At 41.9% G+C, this 17666-nt stretch overlaps 1 long non-coding RNA gene across 1 annotated transcript; it reads left to right on the top strand.

Moving 5' to 3' along the window:
• Window positions 1–3818: 3818 nt before the first annotated feature.
• LOC115460407 lies at window positions 3819–16084 on the top strand. The gene is made up of 3 exons (XR_003940479.1): window positions 3819–3934; window positions 11264–11268; window positions 16074–16084. It is a non-coding gene; the product is annotated as an uncharacterized LOC115460407 (long non-coding RNA).
• Window positions 16085–17666: the final 1582 nt, after the last annotated feature.

The raw sequence follows: 17666 nt of genomic DNA, 5'->3' as shown, positions 1-17666 counted from the left end.
GTTCAGCATGGAAATAGCACGTAACATTCAGTGCCATATATACAGTTCCCCTATAAATGCGTGGGAACCTTTCAGTCTTATGGCCAGACAAGGAGACTTCTTCTCTAAGGAATCTATCAATCCAGTGGACAGTCTTCCATGGAATGACCAGCAGTCTGTTCACCAAAAATTGTAAACAGTTTCAGCTTTATCTCTGCTTCAAAGTGACCCAACATCACTGTTCTGTTTAGCTGGAGACCAGTCACCAATTCAACACACACAGGCAATTCCACTGTTCTCATAGGCTGTATTCCCTGAACAGCAAAATTGAAGATAAGATGATCCACTGTTACCATGACAAGGTATGCAATAGCAAAATCCTGTTCCAGGTTTTGATGTTTCATTTGGTTTACCAAGGAATCATCATTTATGTCTTGCTTCCTCTATTACTTTTTACTTTTAACTGCAAGCATCAGATGTAACTGAATAAAAGTAGTAAAAATTGATGAAATTATTATGTTGGTAAAAGTAAAAGTAACACAATGCTTCCTGTACTTCTTTAAAAGTAAAAGTGAAAAATATTTTACTTAAGTACCGTAACTAGTTACATTTACATAAGTATTGCCATACTGGGACAAACCAAAGGTCCATCAAACCCAGCATCCTGTTTCCAACAGTGGCCAATCCAGGTCACAAATACCTGGCAAGATCCCAAAAAAGTACTAAACATTTTATACTGCTTATCCCAGAAATAGTGGATTTTCCCTAAGTCCAATTTAATAATGGTCTATGGACTTTTCCTTTAGGAAGCCATCCAAACCTTTTTAAAACTCTGCTAAGCTAACCACCTTTACCACATTCTCCGGCAACGAATTCCAGTTATTATACAACATTGCCTTTTAGACATTAAGGATTACTTTTATTTAGTCTCTCTCATACACTCTGGTAATGTTGTGGTTTTTAGGTGTCTCTTCCCAGCCCTCCCCTTACCTTGTTTTGGAGTCTTTAACTGGCTTAGAAGGGAAGAATAAGCATATACCCCAGGATTCTATATATTGTGCCTTGATTTCCACATGGAAATCAAAGCATATTCCATAACAATGTGCAAAACTTAATTAGTTAATAAGCTAATCAGCACTAATTGGATATTAACAAGCAATTATAAGCACTAAGCATTAATTAGAATTTACGCGCACTACTTGCTAAGCGTATTCTGTAATGTGAATTCTAAGTCACATGGAGGGGCATTTTCAATATGATGTCTAAGTCTGACTTTAGACGTTTTGCAAAAAAATGTCCAAAATCTGAATAGGAAAGAAGTTCATTTTCAAAAAGTAAAAGCCTCTATATTTTGATTTTGAAAATACTGGTTCTAACAAGGTTTTGTGCTTTGGACATTTTGTTTCTTAGTCCATTTTCAAAAAAGAGCATCCAAGCAAAAAAAAGAAAAAATCATGCCACTGGGATGTAGGAGGGACCATCATTTTTAGCAGACTTTCCTCCCAAACATCCAAGGAGATAAATGGGGCACCCTAGGGGGCACTGCAGTGGACTTCAAAAACATGCTCCCAAGTACACATTTCACCATTGCTCCCTTATCTTGTCTGCTGAGCCCCCCCCCCCCCCCCAAATCCACTGCCCAAAACTGTACACCACTACAATAGCCCTTATGGGTGAAGGGGGCAACTACATGTGGGTACAGTGGGTTTCTGGTGAGTTTTGGAGGGCTCACAGTTTCCCCCACAAATGTGACAGGTAGAGGGAGATAGGGACCAGAGTCCCCCATGCCACGGTGCACTGCACTGCACTAACCACTACACTACTCCAGGGACCTACATGCTGCTAATACACCTGGCTCTAACATCTGAAGCTGTCATAGAGGTTGCTAAATCATATTTGTATTCACAATTGTGGGGGGTGAGAGGGGGGTCAGTGACCACTGGGAGGGTATTGGGGGGTCGCCCCTGATTCCCTCCAGTGGTCATTTAGGGCACCCTTTTGTGCTTTATTTGTTATAAAAACAGGTTTAGCTCAAAACATCTTAGTATTAGTCCTGAACACTTTTGTTTTGCTTCATTGTGGCTGAAAAACGACCAATTGTTAGGAATGCCCAGACCCCATGCCCCTGACATGCCCCCTTGTGATTTGAATGCACTTCTGACGGACTTCATTGGTATTTTGAAAATACCAATTTGGACATTTTTGTGAGAAAAATGTCCAAATGCAGATTTATGCCACTTTTTGAAATGCCACTCTTTTGAAAATGAGCTTCATAATTGAAAAGTGGGCGTGGTTATTGGAGTGGAATGGATGGGTCATGGGCGTTTCTAAAATCTATACAAATTGTTATAGAATACACTTGCTCAGCGCCTAATTTAGGTGTCAGGATTTACACCAGGTTTTAGTTTGCATAATTGACCACGACTAAATTTAGTCACACAGATCAGAACTTGGTGTATTCTATAATGTACGTCTAAATTAAAGCATTTATAGAATTTATAGAATACAAAATCAAGGCGTAATATATAGAATCTAGCCCATAAAGGGCAATTATAGAAATTAAGATATAAAATACAAATCTTCACGTGCCGCCAGCCTCTTTGGAACACAACTTTGGAACTCACTACCCAAAGACCTGGAAGTCACAGAAAAATACCTACAATTCAGAAAAAAACCTGAGAACACATCTTTTCAAGAAGTCTTTCCCCCCTGGATCTGCCTAATCCCACACCACCATACATCATGAAAAGTTCAAAAATAAGTACATAAGTACATAAGTAATGCCATACTGAGAAAAGACCAAAGGTCTATCGAGCCCAGCATCCTGCCCCCGACAGCGGCCAATCCAGGTCAAGGGCACCTGGCAAGCTACCCAAACGTACAAACATTTTATACAAGTTATTTCCGAAATTGTGGATTTTTCCCAAGTCCATTTAGTAGTGGTCTATGGACTTGTCCTTTAGGAAACCGTCCAACTCCTTTTTAAACTCTGCCAAGCTAACCACCTTCACTACGTTCTCCGGTAACGAATTCCAGAGTTTAATTATGCGTTGGGTGAAGAAACATTTTCTCCTATTTGTTTTAAATTTACTACACTGTAGTTTCATCGCATGCCCCCTAGTCCTAGTATTTTTGGAAAGTGTGAACACTTAACCTCTCTCACAATATGCTAATAAATCAACCTAAGCGTTTATTGTACTTCTGTATTATGTACTAGACTTCTACAAATCTAAATTTTGTAACTGCCTTTTTAGCAATATGTAAGCCACATTGAACCCGCCATACAGTAAGAAAATGTGGGATACAAATGCAGTCAATCAATCAATCAATCAATATTTATGCATGTTTGGGGGGAATTATATAAAAAGTGCTTAAAATTAGGAACAAACAACTCCACCTCGAATACTGTGTGTAATTCTGGTCACCACATCCAAAAAAAGATATAGCAGAATTAAAAAAGGAACAGAGAAGGACGACAGATTAGAAAAGGAAAAATATAGGAATTAATCTACTTTCAGGCATCTTTCTTGAAAATATAGACCCATGCACTAAATCATGCATTGGCTGCAGCTGCTGCCCCAAACAAACAAAAAACCCTTTGTGGTAAATTACCCCAACCCCCCCTAACCACAACCCAAACTCCAGCTGACAACCCATGCCCTCCTACGAGCATCATTAATCCATCCTTGAGCTCCATGTATCCCCATAAACTATAGTGAAATTATATTAATCCATTGTGGTGATCTTCAAATCATTTTAGAGAGATGTGGTAGCCATGTTAGTCCACTTTTAAAGGTAATCAATTGAAATAGAATAAAATAAAATAAAACATAGAAAAGAAAATAAGATAATACCTTTTTATTGGACTAACTTAATACATTTTTAGATTAGCTTTCGAAGGCAGCCCTTCTTCGTTAGATCAGAAATAAGCTAATTTTGATAAGACAGAAGAAATGTCAAACAGACAGGGGATACTGCAAAAACAGGAAAAACAGAAAATAAACACTGGACCAGCCTGACTACAAAAATAAAATACGCAGACAACAAGGTAGAAAGAAGAATTTTATTCTGAATTTATTAATTGAAATATCAGCTTTTGGAAATGTGCATCTGTGATATTTTGCATGTAAGTTTCAATTTTTTCTAGTATTGCTACATGCCGAGTCTGACTTCTTGTGGTAACTTTCCAGTTTTGCCTTCATATCTGTTGTGTCATGTGTTTTTCATGCGTGATCAAGATGCAGTATTCTGCTAGTGTGTAGTATTTGCCGGCATTTTGTTTTGTTTTTTTTATTTCACTAGGTTGTGTACTGGTGTTTTAGAGCCTGGTGTAATTACAGTTCTGCCTTTCCACGCATAAGGTTGTGCTCCTCCTGTCCTTGGAATTAGTGCTGTTATGGTTTGGTAAGGTTATGAGTGTGTTTTTGCACAAGTTTGTGTATAGTGTTTTGCAGTGGAGAGATTGTGTGTTGGCCTTACTGAGGTGGCACCAAAACATCAGAAAGGGTTTTAGAGCCTAAATCATGACACACTACCTCTTGAAGGATCTACATATGGTCGTTAATAAAAGGAGCTCATTGTGAACACTATCCACCCTAAAAGGGTGTTTTGTGGCTCTACATGAGAATTGTGGTATTATGATCCCTTGTTTCATATTGTTGACGGTCTGCATTTTCCGTATGGGTGGTATATTGGTGTATTAGGGTATGCCTAGTGTTATGGTACAGTAGGGTTCTGAGTGTGTTTTTCCACAAATTTGTGCATAGTGTTTTACAGTTGAGTGATTGTGGTTAGTATATGCTTTGAGCAACCACTTTATTCTTTGATATATGATACATATCTAATATCTAAATTTAATAAAAGGTATTAATTGTGACTTTTATTTTTACTTTTTTTTCTGTGTGTTGTCAATTGTGGATATAAGCTCCGCCCCTGGCTCCACCCATAACCCCGCCCCCTTTAGCCTCCCCAAACAGTTGGGCCACCGACCGCCTATGAGCATATATAAGTGAAATCATTTTAAGATGTAACAAAGCTGAACATGAGCAAAATAAAGTGAGCAATGTGTCCTTAGAAATACCAAAATAGAAGCTTGTAAAACATAAATTACACCCTCATAATGTTGTTTCATCATCTAGGGGGTCTTTTACTAAAGTTTAGCTCAAGTTATCTACAGCATGGCCCATAGGAATAAAATGGGCCTGCTGCAGATAACTCGAGCTAAGCTTTAGTAAAAGACCCCCCTAGAGATTATCTTGTTTTACGTGTCCCTATCTGTAAGAATGTGATATATAAAACAATTCACGCTGCTAATTTCTCCTATCAAGGCATTAAAATTTGGAATTCTCTTCCTAAATCAATCAAGTTTACAGATGATTACCTAACTTTCAGAAGTCTTCTAAACACACATTTCTTCAGTCTGCCCTTTCTGAATACAAAGAACTGTATTTGAACTTTATCCATTCCCTTTTCTTAATTTCAATTTGTCCTCTTTCCTTCTTTCCCCATCTAGTCCTGTCTAATTATGCTCTCACCTATTCACCTTTAATTATTTGTATGCCCTTGAGATAGTCTAAATCTCTGGTTACTTACTACACATGTATAATTTGTTTCTTTAAGTTATTGTAATTTGTGTTATATTCTCTACATTGTTATGTTTTATTCACTTTATTTTTGTTTGTAGGCCACATTGAACCTGAGTCTATTTCAGGCTAATGTGGGGTATAAATGTCATAAATAAGTAAAATAAAATAAATTCTGTTTCCACTAATATCAATATCAAAAAGCAGGAAACATTTTACTGTTGAGGTTAATCTGAATATTTTGCTTATCTTAAGAATGAGACCCACGTTAGTTGGGGGGGGGGGGGTAGATCATAAGAACTGTGGTAATTCAGGGGTCCTTTTACTAAAGTGTGCCAAAAAGTGGCCTGCGCTGGTGTAGACACGTGTATTGGACATGTGCAGGTTCATTTTTCAGCACACTTGCAAAAAAGACCTCTTTTTTGGGTGAAAATGGAAGTGCGGCAAAATGAAAATTGGCGTGCGTCCATTTTGGGTCTGAGTCCTTACCGCCATCCATTGACTTAATGGTAAGGTCTCATGTGTTAACCAGGTAGCAATCGTCAGCACACGTACAATGCCAATTATCGCCCGGTTAGTGCAGTGCACCGGAAATTTTCTTGCACGCTTACTGGATGCTTGTACAAAATGAAACTACCGCCCAGGCCACGTGGCTTAGTAAAAGACAATTGTCTTGAAACAAAAATGCATAATAGTTCATTGAATTACCACAGTTCTTATGATCTACCCTCCACCTAATATGGTCTCATTCTTAAAATAAGCAAAATATTCAGATTAACCTGTTTTTAGACTGCATGTCTACTTTATAGATTAGTATCTTTTTCTAAACTGGTGAGAACAGCATTATTGCCCTCTAGTTTATCCTGGAGATGGTTTTCCTACTGCACATGAGCTGGAAAATTAAGCACAGTAGCTGGCAACTGCAGCAAAAGACTGGGGGTGTGGATTAACACATTGATTTACTGGAGCTTTCCTTTGTGCAGATGGCTGGTGTATCTAGTTAAACAGTAGGCAAATTCTGAATGCAAACACTCTGAAGGTGTTATCATTGGCTTTTAGAAGTTGTCACAAGAGGCCTCACCCTTCTGCTTGGTAGAGAGTAATCACCCTGCTTGCAGGTTAGCTTTTCAGGGCCTTCTCATGTTGTTTAGGTAAACAGCTTTGCCAATGCTTATTTTATTATTATCTGATAATGAGTTACTATTGTTTATTGCAGGTGGCTGCCCAGCAGGTGGGGAAGTTAAGGTTGTGTGGGGGGGAGGGGGCAACGGTTTCCCCGGTGCTTAGGCGAAGTATCCTGTGTGAGTGCTTGTGTGACATGGTGGTTAATAGAGCACTCATTCCTTCCAGGAACCTCAACAGTAAAATGTTTCCTGCTTTTTGACATTGATATTAGTGGAGACAGAATTTATGTTTTACAAGCTTCTGTTCTGGTATTTCTAAGGACACATTGCTCACTTTATTTTGCTTATGTTCAACTTTGTTGCTTCTTAAAATGATTTGAAAATCACCACCATGGATTAATATCATTTCTCTGTAGTTTATGGGGATACAATTTAGTTTGATTAGAAAAAGAAAAATATAGGAATTAATCTACTTTTGGGGAATCTTTCTTGAACATATGCACCCATGCACTAAGGGGCCCTTTTACTAAGCCGCAATATGTGTGTGCAGCATGCGCCCAAATGAGACTACCGTCAAGCCAGAACACCCTCCTGGTGGTAATTTCAGATTTGGTGCACGTCCATAACGCGTGGATGAATTATTTATTTATTTCATTCTATGTGCGCCGGTTCCAGCGGTAAACGGCACTTGGCACATGCCGACCGGTCACCGCACGTGTAGGGCATGAGCCTTTACCACTAGATCAATGGGTGACATTAAGGGCTCAGGCCAGTTTTGGGCATGCTGATTTCATTTTTACCTCAACCCCTTTTCCCATCCCATTAAAAAAAAGTCATTTTTATGTAGATGCGGTAAAAACCGGCCCAGCGAGTGCCCAATACATGCGCTTACATTATCACAGGCCACTTTTTACTGTGGCTTAGTAAAAGGGCCCCTAAATCATACTTTAACATTTGTTTGCATGACCTTAAAATAAGGAATCTATTTTTAAAAGCTACTTGTATGGCATGTGCCATACTTTGTATTGTTGTTCGAATATTTTTACTGCTCTAATTGCCTCCTGCTCATGTTTGATCTATTCTTACTGTACACCGCCTTAAGTGAATTCCTTCAAAAAGGCGGTAAATAAATCCTAATAAATAGATTCTTCTACAGGTAAAACAGTAATACTCATGGAAATGAACTTTAATAATACTGGCTGCTCTATGTGTCGGTAAAAATGCATGTGCTTCATTTTGCATGCATGTTTTACCTGCTGTAGAAGGAAACGGTCATGGCTTGGAACTACGTATGTACTTATGCATTTTCAAAAATATGCAAGTTATTTTAAATACAAAAAAATGCCCACTCAAGCAGGGGCATAGCCAGACCTCAAGTTGTTTTTTTGGGGGGGAGGGGTCTGAGCCCAAAGTGAGGAGGCACAAAATTTTGTCCCCCTCTGTGCAACCCCACATACATTAGCTGGCAGGAGATCTCAAGCCCCACCATCAGAAGCCTTCCTCCAACCAAAGCCAAGGCTACCACACAATCAGGCTAATTTTTGAAAGAGAAAGATGCCCATATTTCGACCCAAATCGGGAGATGGGCGCCTTTCTCCCATGGGCACCCAAATCGGTATAATCGAAAGCCGATTTTGGGCGCCTCCAACTGCAGTCTGTCAAGGGAACAAACAAAGTTGATGGGGGCGTGTCGGAGGTGTGGTGAAGGCGGGACTGGGGTGTGTTTATCGGCCGAGGAGAGATGGGCGCCCTCGTCCGATAATGGAAAAAAGAAGGGCGGCAGTAGCGAGAATTTGCGCTGCTTTTTTTGGACCCTTTTTTTTCACAAATAAGTCCCCCAAAAGTGCCCCAACTGCCCAGATGACCACCCGAGGGAATCGGGGATGACCTCCCCTGACTCCCCCAGTGGTCACTAACCCCCTCCCACCAAAAAAAAAAGAACTTTAAAAACTTTTTTTTTCCAGCCTGTATGCCAGCCTCAAATGTCATACCCAGCTCCATCACAGCAGTATGCAGGTCCCTGGAGCAGTTGTTAGAGGGTGCAGTGGACTTCAGCCAGGTGGACCCAGGCCCATCCTCCCTACCTGTTACACTTGTGCTGGTAAATGGGAGTCCTCCAATCCCCCCAAAAACCCACTGTATCCACATGTAGGTGCCCCCTTCACCCGTAAGTGCTATGGTACTGGTGTAGAGTTGTGGGGAGTGGGTTTTGGGGGGGATTTGGGGGGCTCAGCACCCAAGGGAAGGGAGCTATGGACTTGGGAGGTATTTTACTGTTTTTTTTTACTTTTTACAAGTGCCCCCTAGGGTGCCCAGTTGGTGTCCTGGCATGTGAGGGGGACCAGTGCACTATGAATCCTGGCCCCTCCCATGACCTAATGCCTTGGATGTGTTCGTTTTTGAGCTGGGTGGCTTCGGTTTCCATTATCGCTGAAAACTGATACCGCCCATCTCAAATCCACCCAAATCCGATGCATTTGCCCGGCACCAACCGTATTATCGAAACAAAAGATGGACACCCATCTTTTTCGAAAATACGGTCTGTCTCACCTCTTTGCGTACCTGTCCTCGGAGATAATCGCCCATAGAGATGGGCGTCCGCGTTTGATTATGCCCCTCAATGCCTCCACCCCTGCATTTGCTCGGTCTTCTCAAAATTGAGCATACATGAGAGATGCCCACCTCCTGCACAAGCTCGATTTTTGTGCATATGTGGGGGGGGGGGGGGTTCAGGCCTCCCTCATGCATGTTCAGTTTCACAAGAAAAAAAAAAGTATGGCGAGGGTGGGGTGCCATAACTGTGGCAGACCAGGAAATGCAGCAGGCTTCAGTTGGGGGAGGGCTTTTGCTGGTGGGGAGTGAGAACCCCTACCAGTCAAAGCAGAATACAGTTTCTCAATTTTGAGGGGCTCAAACCCAAATTTGGGGGCCCAGGGCCTCAACCCCCCCCCCCCCCCCCCCCAAGCTATGCCACTGCACTCAGGTTAGTAGATATAACTATGTGCAAGTACTTCTCCTGGGTTGATTTTCAAAGTGAAAGTGCATGCATACTTTTCACTCTGTGAGCAGTTAAAATTGACCTCCTTAAAGGACAATTTTCAGAGTAATTAACCTAGCTGAACCACAATTTACAAGGAAAGACAGATTTACAGTGTCATGCTACATTAAAAAAAAAACTTCATTAGGGTCCCTGTAGCTTGGAGAACAGAGTTTGAAATGCTTATTCTTTTTTTTTTTTTTAATTTATCATTTTACTTAATTACAGTCACATTTATCACATAAATGTAAGGAAATACAGAAATTATATAAAAAGGAAAACATTTTCTCTCAACAATATATATTTACATAATTGTCCACAATCGGAAGATCCAAGATCAGGAAAACAATCTTAAAGAAAATAAGAAAAACTCAAAATGGTTAATCTTACACTTCACATTTTCTGAGGGAGGAAGGTTAATCGGTTATTGCAGCCGGTACAGTGGTAACTGAAGGAAGTTGCTGCAGAGGATTCTTCATCTGTTTCCACAAACTCTATAATTTCTTAGGTTCAAACAAATAAGTAATAAGGAAAATAAAACACTTACAAGGGAATCGTGCTAGGAAGGTCCCACCTGGGGCAATGATTCCTGGCTGAAAAGCCAAGACTTCACACCTCCCAGTCTGCGATTCCCTTGATGTGTCAGGAAATATATTCATCTTTGAACCCAAAAAACTATCAACCATATATCGGAAATACAATTTCAAAACGTTGTTCCTATCTAATCAAAGACGAAAGTCACTAATAATATATCTATAACTTCTGAATTTTCCAAAATGTCAGTTAAACACATCTCTTTTCTCTGAAAGAAGATTTTAAAGGAAATATAATTTTAGTCACCAAAAGGTGGCTATCAGAAGGTATTAGCAAAGTATCAGAGAAATATTTCTTCAAGAATTCAGTAGCTAATATATAGAATATTATAGGTAAATTTATCATTCTCAAGTTATTTTCCCTTAATTGGTTCTCCAGAAATTCCAGTTTTTACAAGAAAAATAACTATTCTTCATTACCAAATTATCTAATTTTCATAGAGAAGCCATTTCCGTAATCAAAGTCTCTTTTTATATCTTGGACTTCCACTTTGTTAGATAAGTATTAATATAAATTCTTTAACTCACATAGTGAAAAATTTTAAACATCTGAAGAAGACAGTTATTCACATTCTGCTGCAGTTCCTTTAGTATGTCCTTTATGACATTATTGGCTTCACCAAGTCCAATTTCTCCACAGAAACCATTCCAGATATCTTTGGGGGGAAGAGCTCACTCTCCAATCCCCCAGTTGGTTTATTATCCGGAGTCGATGCTGCACCAGGACCTCCTCAGGTCACATGAAAATCCTAACCCACTTCGGGCGTTTCCATTATTGACCTCCATAGCGAAGCATTACTATTTCCGGGTCTTGGAGGGGTCGTGCCAACAGGGGGACTCAAAGTCACTCCCTCCACTGAGATTCAGCAATAAAGCCTTGCTGTTCCCCGAAGCAAGAACCGATATCCCCGACGTTATGACCCCCGAATCTCTCCAAAATAGACTGAGAAGTGGTGGGAACCCCAGCCGTGTTCGAGGAGGACAGCACCACGGCTTTGCCTTTTCTCTTCCCCATTCTCTGGGGAGCGCGCCTTCTTCTTCAGGCATTCTGGTGTAAAACGGGAACTCAACTAGCGTACGTCCTCCCTCAACGCCATCTTGGATCCTCCAGGTTGGGACACTCTTTGTCTGGTTTCTCCTCAGAGGCCTGTCTGATATGGGTAACCCTACAGCATAGCCCTCTGAGTCATTGAAACACGGAAGCCCCTCCACCACTTGCAAGGTGGTGTCCCTTCGGAGGGGTGAAATGCTTATTCTAATCAGCACGACACTTGGGGATGAAGCTCCTCAGTTCCTAAGTATAGCAAAATGTACAAACCCTCTTGCCCTTTGAGGTCTGAAGACCCCCATTTACTTCATATTCCTTCAATGAGACAAATCCATATACCCAGAAAATCAAAATCATACATTTTCTGTTGCCTATCCAACTGAACAGAAAAAGCTACCAGTGGTGCTGAGAATGGATTATGTTGCATCATTTAGGAAACACTGGGATCAATATTCAAGGGAGTATAAGTAGGCAGGAGAGGTTCCTGCCTAATTAAAGTCCACTCAGTGGGTCATTCCCAGATATTTAGTTGTATTTAACCATACAGGACTAGATTCTATATATGGTGTCGAAAAAATTGGCGCAAAACCTCCTCACGCTTAATGCTATTCTATAAACCTTGCCTAAAGTTAGGCGTGGTTTATAGAATACTTATAAGCGCCCGTTCCTGCGACCATTTACGCCAACTAAAACCTGAAGTAAAAGCACATGACTAATTTAGGTGCAGATCGAACATATAACACTGCACGTAAATTTTAGGAATGCCCATGACCCAACCCTTCCACTTTCATGGCTATGTCCCCTTTTGAGATCCTCACCATCCGATTTATATGAATCACTTTATAGAATATGCTTAGCGAATGATGCGTGTAAATCCTAATTAGTGCTAATTAATACTGATTATTGCTTAACATCCAATTATCAGAGCTGATTGGCTTGTTAACCGATTAAGTTCCGCACACAAAGGGGGAGATTCTATATATGGCGACTAAAAAATCCACACGGAAAACAGTGCGGTCTAAGCATATTCTATTAGCGGTACCTAGATTTAGGCGCGGTATATAGAATATGCTTAGTTGATATTACAGTGCCTAAAACTACGCACATCTATTTACACCAACAAAAACATGGCATAAATCCTGGCACATAGATTTATGCTCACTGGGCCATATTCTATAACCACGCATAAATTTCAGAATGCCTATGAAATGTCCATTTCCCTGACCACAACCATGCATCTTTTTGCCTGCATGCAAAAGAATTTAGGTGCAGTGCGTTAGGGAGATGTACTATGACGAGCGTTAGCAGTAAATTTGAGAGACTGAGATCATACGCCACAAGTCCTGGTTTAGGAGTGAGGTTCATTTCTGTCATGATAGCCACAGAACTAACCCACTTGAAGTAACTGCCCCTGATAGATAACTCAGATACAGTCCCTTTTTTTAACTATCCATACTTTTATGATTTATGGCTCCATTTGTACATTTATTTTACCTCATTTTGAAATAATATAATGCCTGATTAATAATTTTTTATTTTTGTTACATTTGTACCCCACACTTTCCCACTCATGGCAGGCTCAATGCGGCTTACATGGGGCAATAGAGGGTTAAGTGACTTGCCCAGAGTCACAAGGAGCTGCCTGTGCCTGAAGTGGGAATTGAACTCAGTTCCTCAGGACCAAAGTCCACCACCCTAACCACTAGGCCACTCCCTCACTCTCTTTACTGTGCCCTAAGATAGAGGCCCTTTTGCACAAATTGATGTTAACATCTGTCACACAGGTAAGCGGCAGTAAGGGGTCCTGTTACAAAGGCGTGCTAGCGTTTTCAGCACGTGCTAAAAATAAACACTAGAGACACCTATAGGAATATATGGGTATCTCTAGCATTTAGCGCACACTAAAAACACTAGCGCACCTTTGTAAAAGACCCCCTAAGTGCATCCTTGCTAACTGTAACCAGGGTATAGCATGTTAATGGACATTTTAATGCTTGACCTGCAAAGAAATGTTAGTTACACCCCCAAGTAGATGCTGTGTTAAACTTTCACTTACCATATGTTAATTTCTTGTATAAAGGTGCGGTAACTGCATAAGAACATATGAATAGCCAAACTGGGACAGACTAATGGTCCATCTAGCCCAGTATCCTGCTTCCAACGGTAGCCAATCCAGGTCACAAGTCCCTGGCAGAAACCCAAATAGTAGCAACTTTCCATGCTACAAATTCCACGGCAAGCAGTGGCTTCCTCCATGTCTGTCTCAATAGAAGACTTACGGACTTTTTTGTCCAGGAACTTGTCCAAACCGTTTTTAAACTCAGATACACTAACCGCTGTTACCACATTCTCCGGCAAAGAGTTCTAGAGGTTAACTATTCACTGAGTGAAAAAATATTTCCTCCTATTTGTTTTAAAAATTATTTCCATGTAATTTCATTGAGTGTCCCCTAGTCTTTGTACTTTTAGAAAGAGCGAAAAATTGATTTACTTTTACCTGTTCTACTCCACTCATGATTTTGTAGGCCTCAATCATATCCCCCATCAGCTGTCTTCCAAGCTGAAGAGCCCTAACCTCTTTAGCCTTTCCTCATATGGGAGCAGTTCCATCCCCTTTATCATTTTGGTCGCTCTTCTTTGAACCTTGTCTAAATCCACTATATATTTTTTTCAATATGGCAACCAGAATTGAACACAATACTCAAGGTGAGATCGCACCATGGAGTGATACAGAGGCAAAATTTAACATACTTTAGTAAAAGGACCCCGGAAAGGATGCTTTTATTTCTTAAAACAATTTCCTAGTCCTCTCTCAACATAAGCACTGTGTTAAGTGGCTTGAAAAAAAAAATGTCCCTACTGCACAAAAATGCTGAACATTTTCATTGGCACATAAAGTAGAAACAAAAATACATTTTCCCTTTTTTTTTTTTTGTTTACGGTATGTCAGGTTTAAGTGAATGGGCTTTTCAATCCATAAAAGGTTTTACATTAAACTCGTGTGCTGTTGTCTGTCCTAAATTCAAGAGACAGCTAATTGACTTTAGGGAAGCATTGTATATTGAGCGAGCACAGCAATACTAAAGCAGCAATATGGCATAATGAGATGAAAAAATACATTGACACACATAAATTTTGCCTGACATGTAGACTAAAAATATGCTAGGAGCCAATTTAAAAGAACAATAAAATCTTTCAGGCTAGTTTTTTTAGGATTCTTTCGGATTTCACTTTGGCCGTGTAAAATACATGGTTTTGTGTACTTTTAAATCACCTCTTTCTCTGTTTGTGAATGCCTCCTCATCGTTTCAGAAATTACACAGTAATCATTTACAGGGAACATTTTCATTTGCCTGCATTGGTGCAGGTAAGTGGATGCTTTTGTACCCAATAATAGTTTTCAAAGGGAATTATTTTGTACCTGTTGAAGTTTGGGTGGGAGGGGGGAGGTTCTGAAGAGGTCAAATACCTTTTACTAAGCTGCGTTAGGCTCTAATGCACACCTAACATAACAAAAAATGGACTATCATGGGATGCATTAAAGCATCTGGAGTGTATCTGTGTGGGGCCACGGGGGCCTGGGCCCCCGTAGATTTGGCCCTGGATCCCCCTGCCAACGACCCTCTCCACCCCCCCTCCTGCCGCCAACCCGCCGTCACCATCGCCTATCTTTGATGACAGGGGACCCCAACCCCCGCCAGCTGAGGTCCTCTCTTCCGTTGCAGCAAAGCTTCCTGTTCTGAGTCTGATGTCCTACACGTACAACATGCAGGACGTCGGACTCAGAATTTGAAACTGAAGGAAGCTTTGCTGTAACGGAAGAGAGGACTTCGGCTGGCGGGATTGGGGTCCCCCGCCAGCTTTGCAACGGAAGAAGAGAGGACCTCGGCTGGCGGGGGTTGGGGTCCCCCGCCAGCAAAGTTAGGCGACGGCGGCAGGGGAGGGTTGGAGGTGGGAGGGGGTGGAGAGGGTCGTCGGCAGGGGGGTCAAAGTTGACAGTGGGGGGGTCCGGCAATGGTGGGGGGGTCGGCGGCGCTGGGGGGGGGCTAAATGTGCCCCCTCACTTTGGCTCTGGCTCCCCCTCCCGCTGAAGTCCAGATACACCTCTGCTTATTAGTTTTGGAATGTGCATGTGGTAAATGTATATATTTTTTATTTTTTTAGGGGGTGGAGAGTGGGCTTTCATGCAGTAACCAGTTAGCACATCTACATTACTATGCACTAACCCCCAGCTTCTATATAAGGGTTCTATATGAGATTCTATATACCCAATTTATACGTGCTCCTTAATTTTGAAATGAGCCATCACTAATTGGCAGTAATTAGAATTTATACACACTTCTTTAAGGCATATTCTAAAAAGAGGCATGCGTAAATCCCAAGTGTAGCTGAAAGTGGGTGTGGCCATGGGAGGAGTGTGGGCGTGTCGGGGCATTACTAACATTTACATGCATTATTGTACAACTTGGGGGAATGCATCTACATTCAGGCGTGGGTATGTACACCAGGTTTTCAGTGGCATGAAAGGCTGTGCCTAAATGGAGACACGTTCTCCGGCACTATGTGCTATTCCATAAACCTAGCTTTAGGTGCGGTTTATAGAACAACGCTAAGCATCTTTTCTGGACGTGTCTAGATTTTAGACGCCATTTACAGAATCTGGCCCTAACTGGTTAGTGTCCAGATAATGTGGGAAACTTTTTTCGAAAGAAACATCCAAGTTGCAATTTGGACGTCTTTGCAAAACGTCGAAATCCAGGGGTGGGGAAACCCATATTTTCGAAAAAAGATGGATATCCATCTTTTGTTTTGAAAATACCATCAGAGACATCCAAATCCTTAAATTTGGGCGTCCCTAGATTTGGACGTCCTTGGATCTGGATGTTTCTGACTTTCGGTGATTTTCGAAACTAAAGACGTCCATGTCAAAAACGTCCAAATACAAGCCATTTGGTTGTGGGAGGAACCAACATTTATAGTGCACTGGTCCCCTGACATGCCAGGACACCAACCGGGCACCCTAGGGGGCACTGCAATGGACTTCATAAATTGCTCCCAGGAACATAGCTCCCTTACCTTGTGTGCTGAGCCCCCCAAAATCCAATTCCCACAACTGTACACCACTACCATAGCCCTTACGGGTGAAGGGAGCACTTATATATAGGTATAGTGGGTTTGTGGTGGGTTTTGGAGAGCTTGCTGTTTCCTCCACAAATGTAACAGGTAGGGGGGTATGGGCCTGGGTCTGCCTGTCTGAAGTGAACTGCAGTACCCACTAAAACTGCTACTGGGACCTTCATGCGCTGTCATGGACCTGAATATGACATCTGAGGCTGGCACAACATATTTTTAGAGATGTTTTTTGAGGGTGGGAATGGGTTAGTGACCACTGAGGGAGTAACGGGAGGTCATCCCCGATTCCCTCCAGTGGTCATCTGGTCATTTTGGACACCTTTTTGTGCCTTAGGCCCAGATGCACAAAACTTTAACGACCCTTTAACGAGGAAATTTTAAACCATAGCATGCATTAAAGGCCATTTTCCGACAAGGCTAGCAGCTAACGAAAACGGAATGCAAATGAGAAACTACCATTGAGATGTGGTCAATTCGGAATGCACTAACCATACCGACGACTGCAATGAACCATTTACCGTCAGAAATTTAACGTCAGCTCAGACCTGTCGTTAAGGCCTGAGCTGTCATCTCCCCGCTGCCCCCTGCACCATAAAAATCATGTGTAGTAGTAGTTTAAAAAGAAAAGTGAACTCCCCGCTTTCCCCTGCCTAAAAAAATGTCTCCACAAACATTAACAAAGGATCGGGAGGGGGCAAAGGTGCTCATCAGGAGCATCCTGTGTGGAAGGCCTTGCCCCCCCCCCCCCCCCCCGCCCGAGATCGCCGCTGCTCCCCGCTTCTCCGTTTATGAAATACAAAATGTTAAAAATCTAAACTTCTGCATCGCCGGGCCTCCCCCACCCTTTCTGTCTCTCTCTTCTGCTACTGTCGGCAATGCTCCGCCTCCCGCCATCCTCCACCTCTGGCCCCGCCCCCCTGAGTTCATCGCCGCCGCTCCCCCCCTCCACCGGACCCCCCCTGCCATAATGGCCGGTGCAGCGCCTCTCACCTGTGTGTGAAGGCGCTGCACGGGTTGGATCAGCTGTTCTCAATCGCTTCTGTCTCTTCCGACGTCTCTCTCCTTCTTCCTGTGCCCGCCCTCCTCTGACGTTCATTTTTTTAACACCCCCCCCCCCCCCCAAATACAGTACTAGGGATACCGAGAATACAAAACACTCAGGACCTATAC

The sequence above is a fragment of the Microcaecilia unicolor genome, chromosome 1 (assembly GCF_901765095.1).
Source record: "Microcaecilia unicolor chromosome 1, aMicUni1.1, whole genome shotgun sequence".
NCBI lineage: Eukaryota > Metazoa > Chordata > Amphibia > Gymnophiona > Siphonopidae > Microcaecilia > Microcaecilia unicolor.
This window is presented reverse-complemented; position numbering and strand designations above follow the sequence as displayed.